The sequence below is a fragment of the Hemicordylus capensis genome, chromosome 1 (assembly GCF_027244095.1).
Source record: "Hemicordylus capensis ecotype Gifberg chromosome 1, rHemCap1.1.pri, whole genome shotgun sequence".
Classification (NCBI taxonomy): Eukaryota; Metazoa; Chordata; class Lepidosauria; order Squamata; family Cordylidae; genus Hemicordylus; species Hemicordylus capensis.
Genome location: NC_069657.1, coordinates 68,030,223 through 68,043,919, shown reverse-complemented (window position 1 = coordinate 68,043,919; position 13,697 = coordinate 68,030,223). Strand labels below are relative to the sequence as shown.

At 46.3% G+C, this 13,697-nt stretch overlaps 1 long non-coding RNA gene across 1 annotated transcript in view; it reads right to left on the bottom strand.

Moving 5' to 3' along the window:
• LOC128340762 (uncharacterized) overlaps positions 1-8,392 on the bottom strand; it is a 53,863-nt gene extending 45,471 nt beyond the window's left edge. Inside the window, exon 1 of the long non-coding RNA XR_008313936.1 lies at positions 8,270-8,392. This is a non-coding gene — a long non-coding RNA (uncharacterized LOC128340762). The remainder of the gene's footprint in view (positions 1-8,269) is intronic.
• Positions 8,393-13,697: the final 5,305 nt, after the last annotated feature.

The window sequence follows — 13,697 nt, the reverse complement described above, 5'->3', positions numbered from 1 at the left end:
TAAACTGCTTTGTGGTTCAAGATAATCCAACACCAGTATGAGGTAGAATGAGCTGTTGAATAGGTCTCAGTTCAGACTATCCCTCCTGGGCTCTGCCTCGCTGCCTGGAGAGTAGACCTTATAAGGTCAGCCTTCTAGTCTGGTGCCTGGCCTGCCTCCTCCTCTCCACATATTGCTACATAGGCTGTTGCCAGCACGGATGTGCAGATATCAGAAAGTCTTATGGTGCAGGAGGGGCCAGGTCCTTGAGGTAGCCCAGTTTGGGGGCTACTACTTTGCAGGGGCAAAGTAGAACTTTGCAGTGGCTCAAGTTCTGAAGGTACTGTTTCAGGGGGCTCCAGCTCTAGTGCTCTCTCAGGCTCTGACCCAGGACTTGATTCAGTGCTGGTCCTGTCTCCTCAGTGTAAAACTCAGATTAACTACCTGGGGGTGGGAGTCATGACAATCACTGCATCCTGTTGCAGTACATAAATTAATTTGCATTAAACCAACTAATTATGCATGGGGCTGATTCAGACATCACACAGAAGGGTAGTTAAATCCTGGTTCTACACAATACTCCCACATGTGAGGAACATGTGCTTCCCACTCCCCTTCTCGCATATGTCTCAGAAGAATTCTGAGTCTGATAAATGGATTATCTAGATCCTATAAATGGCAGCAGCAATAAGGAAGGTGCTGAAAGGCATCATCTCACACTGGCAATGCTAAACCCCTCCTGTATTCTACCAAAGAAGACCACATGGCTCTGTGGTTGCCAGTGTTGGAAGTGAAGGACTCTGCGCTGTCTCATGCCTCAATGACAGAGGGGGACAGATTAGTGAGTCAGAGGGCTAGAGGGGTCAAGACATTGGTCATTCCTCCTCTCTACTGCTCTGACACTATCCCTTTGATATGTAGATTGCTACTCTCAGGGACTTCCTTCCTTCCTGCCTCCCTTCCTCTTTTTCCTTCTTCTTCTCCCTATCACACACACTCACCTCTCTCTCTCTGCACCATGTGTGCAGAGATGCAGACAGCATCTCTCTGCATCCAGCTAGCTAGCTTGATTAGAGATTCTATCTCTCTACTTTCCTATATAGAATGGAGTTCTCCAATAAAGACTCCTCATATTGATTTGAAACTATGAACTGGCTCCAAGTTTCTTTTGCTCTCAGCAAACATGCATGCCTGGGCAGACTCCACTGTGTTTTGCCTCTGTGGACTCTGCTGTAATAGAAGGGTATCTCTTACCAGAGAGAATTCCCAACAGCCAGGAGTCAACACCAATTTCTGGATAGGCTAGCCAAGCTGGGTGTGGGAGACACTTCTTGGAGTTCCACTCCAAGCAGTGGTTCCACCTTGAGGTCCATTTCCAAAAGCGGGGTTACTGCTCAACCCCTTGGCAGTTATGCTTTGGAGTTCCACAGGGTTCCATTCTTTCCCCTATGCTCTTTAACATCTACATGAAACTTCTGGGGGAGGTCATCCTGAGATTTAGCCTGAGGTGTCATCAGTATGCAAATAGCATTCAGTTGCATCTCTATTTTTCATCAGATGCCAGTGAGGCATTGATTGTCCTGAATCATTGCCTGGAGGCAGAAATGGACTGGATGAGGATGAACAAATTGAGACTCAATCCGGGTGGTTCCTCTGCCTGGGTGAATGATGTTCAGCCTGTTCTACATGGGGCTATACTCCCCACAAAGCTCCAGGTTTATAGTCTGTGGGTGCTCATCGATCCAGCTAGAGGTTCAAGTAGCATCTGTGGTTCAGATTGCTTTTTATCAGCTTTGGCTGATACGCCAGCTGCAACTGTACATGGACAGAGATAGCTTGACTGCATTTCTTCATACTCTGGTGACCTCTTGCTTAGATTACTGCAATGCATTGTACGTGGGGCTGCCTTTGAAAATAGTCCAGAAGCTGCCGTTGATACAAAATAGGGCTGCAAGATTATTAACTAGGACTGGGCATTTTGATCATATCACACCAGTGCTTCATCAGCTGCACTGGCTCCCAGTACATTTCCAGGCCAAATCCAAAGTACTGGTTTTAACTTTTAAAGTCCAGAATGGCTTGGGACCAGGTTACCTGAGAGAGTGCCTTGTCCCATATGTTCCAACTTAGACATTAAGAATCATTTAAGGAGTCCCTGTTCCAAAGGCCCTGCCAAACGAGATTAGGCTGGTGGCTATTGGGGCGAGGGCCTTTTCAGTGGTTGCACCCCATTTATGGAACAGCCTCCCCAGTGAGGTTTGCCTGGCACTATCACTTTGTTCTCTTAGACTCTAGGTAAAGACCTTTCTGTTCACTCTGGCTTATTAAATTTGAATTTTAAAAACTGACAAAGTTTTAAAATGGTTTGGTACTGTAATTTGTTTTAATGCTGTGTTGTGAGCCACCCAGAGAACAATTTGTTATGGGGTGGCTAACAAATAAAGAGGCTATTCACATGATGGAGGAAAACTGAGCTAAGGGAGCCCAACTTGGTTTTCCTCCATTGAGAGGACCACCAGGTCTGCAGGCCAGCCTGGTGGTTCAGTGGCGGCTAGTCCACCAAAGTAGCCCTCCCCTTAAATGAGGTTAGCAGAGTGAGCACTCCACTAACTCCATTTCTTTGATGAAGACCCCCGACTGGGAGACTAAAACAAGCCTCCCAGCATTGGGGGTCTCCCCAGAATGCCCCGCACACTCACGTGGGGCATTCTGGGGCTTCCATGGGCTGGGCGGCCCTGATCTCCATTGCCTCTGCTGGCTCTACGACACAGCTAGTAATTGTGTGGGTGGCCAATCTGGCCACCCAGGGACCACTTGGTGGTCGTCTGTGAGAAGGGCTAAGTTAACCCAATCTCCCCACAGACCTGATCGTGAGAAGCGTTTCAAGGATTGTTGTTGTTGTTGTTGTTGTTGTTGTTAATTCCACCAACTTGCTTGAAATAAAATGATCTGAATCCACTTCTCATTTCCAGCATTTTGGTTAGAATAAACCCAAATTGGTTGGTTTGGACATCACAACCAAACTCAATATTGCAAATGGTGGACTGAGGATGAGGAAGGTACTGGCTAGAGCCAGACCTACTTAGCAGCAATATGGCTACTATATGTGACTTCAGATCAAACCCTAGGAGCATGGTGAACATCCTTCATGAGCCAAGCCTTTATGGATACTAAAGTGTGACAGTAAAAGGACACTGTGCAGAAACAGCTGGTATGTGGTAACATCCAACATTCAGCTGCAAGTCTGTGATGCAAAATCAAGCAATAAGAAACCCAGTGATGTACACCCAGACTTTTTAATATTCTGATAAGACTCTTTCTAATATTATATTGTGGCATAACTCATGATAAGGATATTAGAGATGAGTGGATTCCTTTCTCCCTCCTCAGTTCAATTGAACAAGCCTCCTGATCTCTAGAAAAATAAATAGCTGCAGGTTCCATTAATATTCCCTTTCCCACCTCCATCACCCCAATGCTCCTCCATGCAAGACCGCTACATGAAGATCTACTCCCAAACCACCAAGTGGGTGTTTGGTGTGGGAGACACTCAACAGTTCATACAAAGAAGTCAAGTTCAATTGCCAGTCTTAAAAAAAAAAAAAATTCAAGAAACGTGTTTTCAGCTGTCCTGGTTTTGGTATAAGGACAACCACAGAGAAAACCTAATAAAATATCCCCTTGCAGCAGAGTTAACTTGAGATGATCACAGAGTACTGATCTGTCTGGGCAATAAGGAAAACCACATACAGCATCAGACAAATCAAATTCAAAATTATAAGGAAGAGACAGCATATATGTATTCCACTGCATTTTTAGACTCCCTCAAATGGAAAACTTCCCCCAGCTTCATGAGGACACAAACATAAACAAAGCTATGTCAAGTATTTCCCTAGGATATCAAGACAGTTCATACACTCACTTGGCTGCCAGTCCTTCTTGCATGGTGGAACAGCAGGTGCACACCGCCACTCCTCCTTTACACACAGAAGGTAACATGGTGACACATAAGAGTTTTGTACATATGTCTATGAGGACCTGACTAGCACACTTAAGAGTTTAGACTATTCAAACCTGATGTACACTCTATCCCCTTACAGAAAACTGTCAATTCAGAAGCTTAACTACCTTTCAATTGAGGGCTGAGCCTCTGGAAGGCAAACTATCAGCAATGTTCTACTATTCCCTGTTTTAGGTCCCTGCCTCCTTGTCTTTTCACAGTGCTTATGTCCATTAGTGGCATTTGCTTGTCATCTAAGAAACAGAGGCTGAATTCAGGTGTAACACAAAACCGAAGTTACACGGTCACGGGGCAGAGGTTGGAACTCTGTTACGTCTGAATGTGTGCAACCACAGCTTTGCAGAGAAAGCGACTTATGATTTGCCTCGCAAAACTCCAATTGGAGCCTTTGGTTTGCAGTAAGGTTCACCACCGAGACCAGAGGTTTGGCCACTGAGACCAGAGGTTTTGTCCAAATGAGGATGATTCCATAACCATGGTTACATGCAGTTTTTGAAACCACAATCTTATAGATGGCAGCACAGACCCACCCCGGATTGAACCTGCTCTGCTTCATGCCTGCAGCACTTCTTGCTGGCCACCTCTTTGAACACCAACCCTGCCCCTGCTGTCTCTGATCCAGCAATGCAGTTGTATGGCAACAAGGATGCCACCATATCCCATCCCAAGCTTGTCAGCTGTCAAGCAGTAAAGTCACACAGGGGCATTCTCTCTTCCCACTCTATCCCTTGCCCCCTACTCCTGGCAAACAGGAGGGAAAGGGTACAGGATGACAGGATGGGCACAAAGTGCTTTGTGGACTAAAGCCACAATGAGGTACATTCACAAGCACAAATACTCCATGTGGCAACATCAGCTGGGCACCCCATAAGAGTGCCCAGCTGGGTGGGGGGACCTATGGCCATGTTTATAAGGCAGCCCCAACCAGGGATGTTTGAACAGCCAATTTCTATTTTTTGCACAACAAGGTTGGGGAAGGGGCGTGCAAGCCCTTTACCTTGGGGTTACCTGTGTGGTCCCTAGGCTTACTCATGAGAAGGGCCAGACAGCGGGAACAGCATTGCCCCAGTGAAAGGAGTGATTCGACAAATGTGATGGTGATGGATACTGATCACTCATGAGAGTATAAGGCAATGGGGACAACCCCTCACAACTAATGAGCAGAACCATCTGTGGGGACAGGGGTGTCGGGCAAAATCTCTAAGAAAGTGTGAAGACAAAACAACCCCTTCTCCCACATACAGCTCTCTCACAAGTGTGTCAGGCCATGAGGGCTCTATACTTAGCCAGGTTGCTCAGTACAGGAAAGCTGTGGAGATGGGTACCTTGGCAACTGCTGCCAAGTAGCTGTCAAAGTGTACCCCCTGCCAGCCCCTCTACCTATGGGGACATTTGCTTGTGCCCCAAAATGGTGGCCTCATTTTCCTGTGGTCACTGGAAATTGGGGCTCCTCTTTCCCACAATCCCCCATAGCAGCAGATCTGGATACAGCGCAACGCCAGCCCAAACCCAGGAATTGTGAATGGTGATAAAGATCTGTCCCCACACCCATTGTTCCCCCTGTCCTCACATGTGGCTAAGTTCTGACACATGGAGCATCACAATCTCCTTTGGATCCATGCAAGGCTTCCCAGACGAGCAAAAAAAATTTCTTTAACAGAGAGAGTGGGGGTCCATGCAAGTGGGGCCCCTTTTGTTGGGATAGCTCAACTCATGAGCATGCAGTCCAATGGAAGACTGAGGGTATCTAACTCAATGGTCCTCCCCAGTAGACTGGGCCTCTCATGAGTATACTAGTCCACTGGCAGCAAGCTTACAGGGGAGTAGGAGTGTGGTTTGGTCTACATGGACTGCTTTGCCAGCGTGAGCCCTAGCAAGAACATCCCAGGTCATGGAGGGACAGACCCTACCCCCTAGGATACTTTGCCCTACCTCATATACATATCGCCTCCTAGGAAGTCATCATGTTCCCTTTTCTGAATAACAGGAAAATAGCGCCCCCACAAGTTTCTCTCCCCGCAATCATGCTTGTTTGGGACAGTCTTGTGGCAGGGCTCTTTGGAGGCAGGCAGTGCAATCACTGTCAGAAGTGCTGGCCTGGCCTGGCATTTAAAGGGATTTCAATTCCCTTTACATGTTGAGGGCAGACAAACCATTCCGAAAAGGCACAATCGTATTCGGCATGCCCCCTTCAAGATCGTGGCCAATTGCAGCTGCTCTTGTGACGTGATGACGCTTTGTCCACAGTCTGGCGATGCAAACACTATGGAGCTTGCTGGGATGTGGCCTTGGCAGAGAAGGAGGACGGAGGGGCTGCTCTCTCTTGAAACCGGAGGTTGCTGCATGAACATCTACAATGCTATTTACAGTTTTGTATTGAAACCACAGTTCGTCAGTATCCAGTTTCATGTTATGTGCGAATGTGGCCTGTATCACTAACATTCCAAACCACAATTAAAATACAGTTGCCCACAAAGAATGTGTTTCTTAAAAAAAAAAAAAATCAGGATATCAAACCATGGTTTGATTCTGGTTTGATTTCCTGGTTTGTTGAGATTGCTTAAACTAGCTTCCAGGTTGAATGTCGCAGGAAAGTGTGGTTTAAAACATGCAAAACAGGAAGCTTTGTTTTTCTGCTGGGTACATGAGGAGAGGAGAAAATGCAAAGGGGAAGAGAGAGCATGCAGGCCTCTTGCTCCTTCCTTGATCATTTGCCATCCCAAATTGATCATTTGCCATCCCAAGCCCTCCTAAATTATGGTTTGTTGAATTGGCTGGACCAGGCCAATGTGTGAAGAATCTTTTAGATTTTAAGGTCGTACACACAACCATGAGAGGAGAGAGGAGGGTGGGAAGTGGGGAAGGCAGGGATGAATATATCTCCCCACCCTGATGATTGACAATCTCTTTGGTGTGCTGACACATGTCCACAGAATCCAAGCTCTTCCAAGCAGCATGGCTCACTGGAGGCTGGGAAAATGAGTCCCAGCCTCCAGAAATCCCAAAATGCATTGCGTGAACAGCATTTTGCATTGGAGGAATCCCCCATACGTTGGGTGCTCTAAGTGCCCAACTCTGTGTGTACTCAGGCTGTGTGCAGCCCGAGCACACACACAACTCTGTGCCTAGGGTAAAGGACATGCTCATGCCCTTTGACACAGGTTAAAGCCTGGGTTAAAAACTCGGGCTTGCATGGCAGACAGAACCAGGATCAGCCCCAATTCTGGTGCTTCACATGGACAGCCAAACCCTGGGTTTGGCTGCTCATGTGAACAGTCTCTTTGAGCTAAGGCAGCCAAGCCTGCTCTTGGCTGAGCATGTAAACCTATGGGAGCCAACAGGCCTCGGCGGTTCTGTGGTGGCAAACCCACCTGCGGAGACAGCCTCTTAAATGAGGTTAAAGGAGTGACTGCTCCCTTAGCCCCATTATTTTGAATCGTGTGCAGCACTGGCTGCTTTTAACCAGTGCTGTAGCAATGATGGACACCCACTTGTCACTGTGGGGATCACCACAATCAGGGTCGGTGCTACCATTAGGCCAACTAGGCAGCCACCTAGGGCGCACACCTCAGAGGGGCACAGAGTGTACCAAATCAATCAAAATGATTTGTGTGCCAAAATCTTTTCTTTTGTATTTGAGAAAGATAATCAAAAATTGATGTATTACCTATTCTTACCATTTAAAATAAATTTAGCAGTTTCAAGTTTTGTGCTTTTCATTTTTTCTACAAAACATCTGTTTTTGAAAATCAAAGTTGAAATTTTTTTTGGGGGGTGCAAGTACTTAGCCTTGCCTAGGGCACAATATAGTCGTACCGGCCCTGCCTACAACCCACTAGGCACTCACGCAGTGCATTATGGGATTTCTGGGAGCAGCAGAGGATCATCCAGGTATACAGTGAGCGTGCCCAGCAATGGAGGAGCGGTCGTCTGTGAGGAAGGTAAGTTTAAGCACCCTTCCCCACCGCCCACCCTCCAACCCTTCTCATTGATCATGAGAAAGGGCTCTTTAAATCTCTTAAGCATTAAGCCTCCACATATATCATTTGTATTCCACTTCCCCGGGCACTTCAACACACCAGTGGCATGCTGATCAGTGTTATCCCCCTCTCTGCTGTCCATGGCAGAGAATACAGAATATGAAAATAGTGTTGGAACTTTGAAACAAACTTCCCCTAATATATAGCATTGCTTCAGACTGCAAGATTAGTGACTGCCAGAAAATGTAGCTTTTTTTTCTTTTGCATTGAAAAACCAAAAAAAACCTACCTTAGCTGGGTTAATCGCTTTCCCAACTTGGCTGCCTTATGAGCGAAAGCCACTGGAATTAATACTCAGAACTAACATCGTAAGCACACATGACTATATCAGTGCTCCAGGGACACGGAGTGTCTAAAAGCTTAACTGCTGTTTCCAATCAGTTGCTCAACAATTTAAGCAGATTGAAATGTGTTGCAGCTGTGTTTCTCCTGTGAGACTCTATGATAATTTCTGCTACCATGAGTCACACAGTCATACTCCATGATTTGATGTTACTATAATATGTGCCTGAAGCCCTTGGGGGAAATTGCCAAAACTAATCAAACAATGAAATGAAACAGCTTATCTTACCAGGTTTTTTTTAAAGGACACTGTTTAAAGCAGAAACTTATTAATATCTATATTCTACTGAGTGCTGTTTAAAGCAGAAGCTTATTAATATCTATATTCTACTGAGTGCTACTCGAATACATTTAAAATGACATTATGTCACACCTTTTTAGAATCAAATGAAATCTTTGGATTTCCCAACTCTTGTGGTTATGATAATTGTTTATTATTACTCAAACTGGTGTTTTTGTGGTTTTTTTTAAAATGTGTATTTTATGGAACAATATAGTAATACTAAATGCACAGATCTTGGAGACTCCCTTAGCATTTTCTTGGGTCAGTTTTATACGAGACGAATAAACTCCATATAAGAAAGAAAGAAAGAAAGAAAGAAAGAAAGAAAGAAAGAAAGAAAGAAGTTTGGGAGTGCTGTTAGACCCCTGGACCTCCAAGCAGTGTCTTTGGCATGAACCACTTTCCACCAGCTTAGGCTGATGCACCAACTGAGACACCTCCTGGACAGAAGTAGCCTGGCTATGGTTATCTTTACCCAAATTATATCCAGGCTTAACTACTACAATGGAATGGAACTGCCCTTGACGAGCTTCCGGGAACTTCAAAATGCAGCAGGTTATAGGGAACACCCCTCAGCAGGCCAAAACACTTTCATAGTTCATTGTGCATTTTCAAATATAATTCAAGGTGTTGATGCTAACCTTAAAGATCTTTTAGGCTTGGAAACAGTGTCTCTGAAGACCTGCCTAATCCTATATGAAGTGAACCTACCCATTTTTAAAGATCACCTGTTAAGCCCCTTCTTTGGTTTTCCCCATCTGCTGAGGTTCAACAGGTGAGGCTTGGGGAATGGGCCTTCTCTGTGATAGGGAACTGCATGGAACCAGCTGGCCTGGTTTGGTTCGAGTCTGGACCAGACTCAAACCTGACCAGACCAGTTCAGTCCTGCACCCCTTAGAACCCACCCCCAGTTTGGTTCGGTCCAGTGGAGTTCGCAAAGTATTTTTTTTAAAAAAAATATTATTAATATTTGTTTACCTTTAGCCGCTTCTGGAGGCTTCCTCTAGGTCGTTTGGGGGGGGGGGAGTCCATGAAGATTCCCCCTCCCTCCGCTGGCCTCGGTCAGCACCATTTTTTAAAAAATGTCCACCACACATGCGAAAATGGCCTCTGTGAGGTGCTGGGCCATGCCAGGCCTCACAGAGGCCATTTGCACATGTGTGGCAGTGGGCAAAATGGCCGCTGCACCAACATACAGAGGCCCAACAGGCCAAAAAAGGCACTAAAACGGGCCTCAGCGGTGCTGACTGAGGCCGGCGGGGGGAGGGGAAACCTTTGTAGACATACACAACCCCTCCCTGGGGCCTAGAGGAAGCCCCCCAAAGGGGCTAACGGTTTTTAAAAAATTAAAAAACGTTGCAACCCCCCCCGGGAACCAAACCGTTCGAGGTCAGACTGAATGAGGGGGGGTTCGATTCCACCCCAGAACCGGCTCGGCGTAGAACCGAACCCCCCTCAAACTGTTTGCACACCCCTACTCTGTGATGGCATCCCACCTGTGGAATGTTCGTTCATTCATTCATTCATTCATTCATTTGTCATATTTCTATTCCACCTGATATGTACATCTCTAGGCTGTGTACAGAATTTAACAAGGAATGTTCTCCTTGTTCTATATTTCTGACACCAACACTTATGTCCAGGTAAATTATGACCTCAGCCTTTCAATTTTCTGTGGTTTTTCTTTTTATTCTACACAATGGACTTATGACCCACCTCTCCAAAACATGCCTGAAGCAGCTTACAAGAGAGATTAAACCTAAAATACATAGTAAAATGGATCATATTAAAACTAAGGCCATCACAGCAGTAGAAGCATCTGGCTGTATAAAAAAACAGTACAGGTTGCGCATCCTTTATCTGGACATCCAAAACCCTGAATGCTCCAAAATCCGGACACCATGCCATAACAAAAACAAAAAACAAAATGCCTGAGCTCACTCACTTGCAGATTCCCAGTTTTACTGCTTTTAAACTTGCAGTCAAAACTTACTTATTAACTTACTTATTTCAGAAGGCTGCACACATCTCATCCCCCTCATTGCCCACCCAGGACATTTCTCCCTTGGTTCCATCATCCCAAGCCCGCTCCCTGTTTTCCTCCCTTGCATCACCCCCCATGGCTCTGGGGTCCCCATGCACACCACCTACATTGGCAACCATTTAGTTCTGTTCTTCAAAGGGGGGGGCTGCAGATCCCACAGGCAGGAAAAGACACAAAGGCTCCTTTCTCAGGGGAGGGGCCAGAAGGGAAGGCACTCCTGCCGAATGTTTCTTCCCAGTTGCCTCTCTAGGAACCTGGACTCCCTCAGGTTAACCCTTAAACTGGCCTTCCCCTGGCAGGAGGCAGCAAAGGGGGCTCCTCCATCCCTGCCTTGCAAGAGTGAGCAAATATCCAAAATCCGGAAAAATCCAAAATCCGGAACACTTCTGGTCCCAAGCAGTCCGGATAAGGGATACTCAACCTGTATAATGAAATAAAAACTAATACATTTGTGCCTTATTGCTGCTGTGTTTATTCTGTTGTAGTGTGTGTGTGTGTGTTTAGACCAGCCCTCTGCTTCTACTGCTGTGATGGTCTGAGTTTTGAGGTGCTCTATTTTAATATGTATTTTAAGTTTTATCTTTTCTTCTTCTTTTTTCTCGCGAGCCACTTCAGTCATTTCTTGGAGAGGTGGGCCATTAAGGTTCTCTCTGCGGTCTGGCATTCTGACCAATCTTTAGGCTCTAAACTGCTTCCTGTCAGTGAAATGTAAGCTGCCACTGTCTTTTGGACTTATCCTAAATCCCTTCTCGACAGATAACATGCAGTTTGCCTTCAGATCTCAGTCTTGAGCTGGGAGCATTGCTATACCTTACATTCCTTATGTCAAAAGTAGTCATATTTAAACAATGAGAATTCTGGAGACAGGCAGGGAATGCTGGAGTGGGCAAACGTGCTAGGAAGCACTGGGCACTTTCCTCCATCTCTCTACTGTTTTTCTCAGGGTGAAACTAGACAAGTTGCTGGAGACCCGCTATGAGATCTCCCTCTCTTTATGAGCAGCTGTGGGAGGAGTGTCCAGTTTGCATTAGTACCATGGCAGCAGACAAGGGGGAGTTTTCCCATACCATTTCCCCAATGAAATCACCCCCTACTCCAAATCTGGGTTTTTGGCTTGGAAGGGAAAATGTATGGATACACATCACTAACAAAACAAGTAGTGGCTTCACAGAGGGCAACCTTTCATTGGGAAAATGGCAGGAGGGGATGGTTAAATCCTCTCCCCCAGTGCAGAGCCTTGATCTTGTCATGGATCTCCATCTGCTTATTTTTAATCTCCTGTAGGGACTAATTGTTCCTAGGGGATGAGATGTTGCAGGGACAATTAGCTGATTAATCACTAAAGAAGAGATAAGATAAACAGAGTTAAATGGCATACAGATAGAGAAAAGTGGCCAGCCGTTCCTGCTTTCCTGTGTGTTTACCTACAATTTATTCCTGCATTCTCCGTTTGTCTCTGTGAGGTTGTCAGAATTCATAGTGTTGTTCACCTGTTGATGCTTTTTGACATGATTCGTATAATGAGGCTGTTCTCATGAGCAGCCAAGCCCAGGCTTAAGCAGCCAAGCAGATCCACGTGGATCCCAGCAGTGCCATAGCACCAAACACAGAGCCGAAGCCCAGCTCTTAGCTAAGGCTGCAAATGCACCCTTAACCCAGCTGCCAGGGTCATGTGTCAGCGCAGGCTGAGGCTACTTGCAGCTTGCACTGCCACAGAGATGGGCACCTAGAGATCAGTGTGCAGTGCACTGTGGGATACCTGGAAGCCGGGATAATGAGTCCCAGCCTCAGAGTGATCTGCCCTGCTCCATATCGGGCAGCATGGATCATGTGGGAGCATGATCCATGCCCCCACCAAGCATTTCATCTGGGTGGGAGGCAAGATTTGCAAAGCTTCCCCACCCCCACCCCATCCCCTGCTCAGTGGGTTGTGTGAAAGGCCCCAAAGTGTAGCAAAGCTCTAAGCTCAAGACTGATGTTGGAGGCCAAACAACGAGTTATCTGTCAGGTGGTAGAGGCATGTACGAGCCCAAAAATGCCGTTTGGTTCAAATTCAAATTGAATTAAAACCAAACCGCATTCCGCTGAACCGATTCGGTTGAACCAGTCTGGTACATTCCATCGAACCGGTTTGGCAGTTTGGGCAGCAATACTTGCAAAGGGGGATCCAGTGAGTATTCCCCTTTACAAGTAAAGGGGCGGGGCAGGGCAGCGGCATTCGCGGAGGCTGGCACTGCACCACCACCACCATGCAGGCGGCCAGTTTAAAGAGCGATCTGGCCCAGTAATTCAGATGTACTGGGGGGTGGTGAGCAGCGGCAAGTGGGTAACCACCTTAAACAACCTTTCTCACCACTCTGCCACCACCGGCTGCTCCCCCTTCGATGTCAAACCTGTTCACATCAAACTGGGCTTGGTCCAGTGTGAACATGGACTGAACCAGACCTGGTTCATTTCATGACTGAACCGCTGAACCAGGCCAGTTCGATGCAAACCAGTTCAACATCTAATGGTTCGTGCACACCCCTATCAGGTGGGGATTTAGGGTAAGTCCTCCGAGTGATAGTAGCAGCTTATAGTTTCACTGGCAAGAAGTAGGGGTGTTTTAGTAAGCTTTGAGGGTGACATGATAAAGAAGAATGATAATGTTCTGCAACATTCTCTCCTTCTCCTGTTCATTATAAATGACAGGCTAACAAGCAGACAAGTTGTCCTTGCATGTAAGCCTTTCTGTAATAACATCACAAACAGTCTTGAGTAGCTCTGTTTCTGACTAAAATTTGCCATTGTTGAGTATTAGCATATTATGTAACAAGATAAATTAGATTTCAAGGGGGGGGAGGGCCTAGCAAGGGCTGCCTTCTAATGATCTAGTGAGTCACTAATCACCTCTTAAAATTCTGGATTTTATGGAAGTCTGGTCAACCCTTATCCCTATTAAGAAATATCTGGAGCAGTGCTATGTTGTTCTTTTGGAATGGTCAGCAC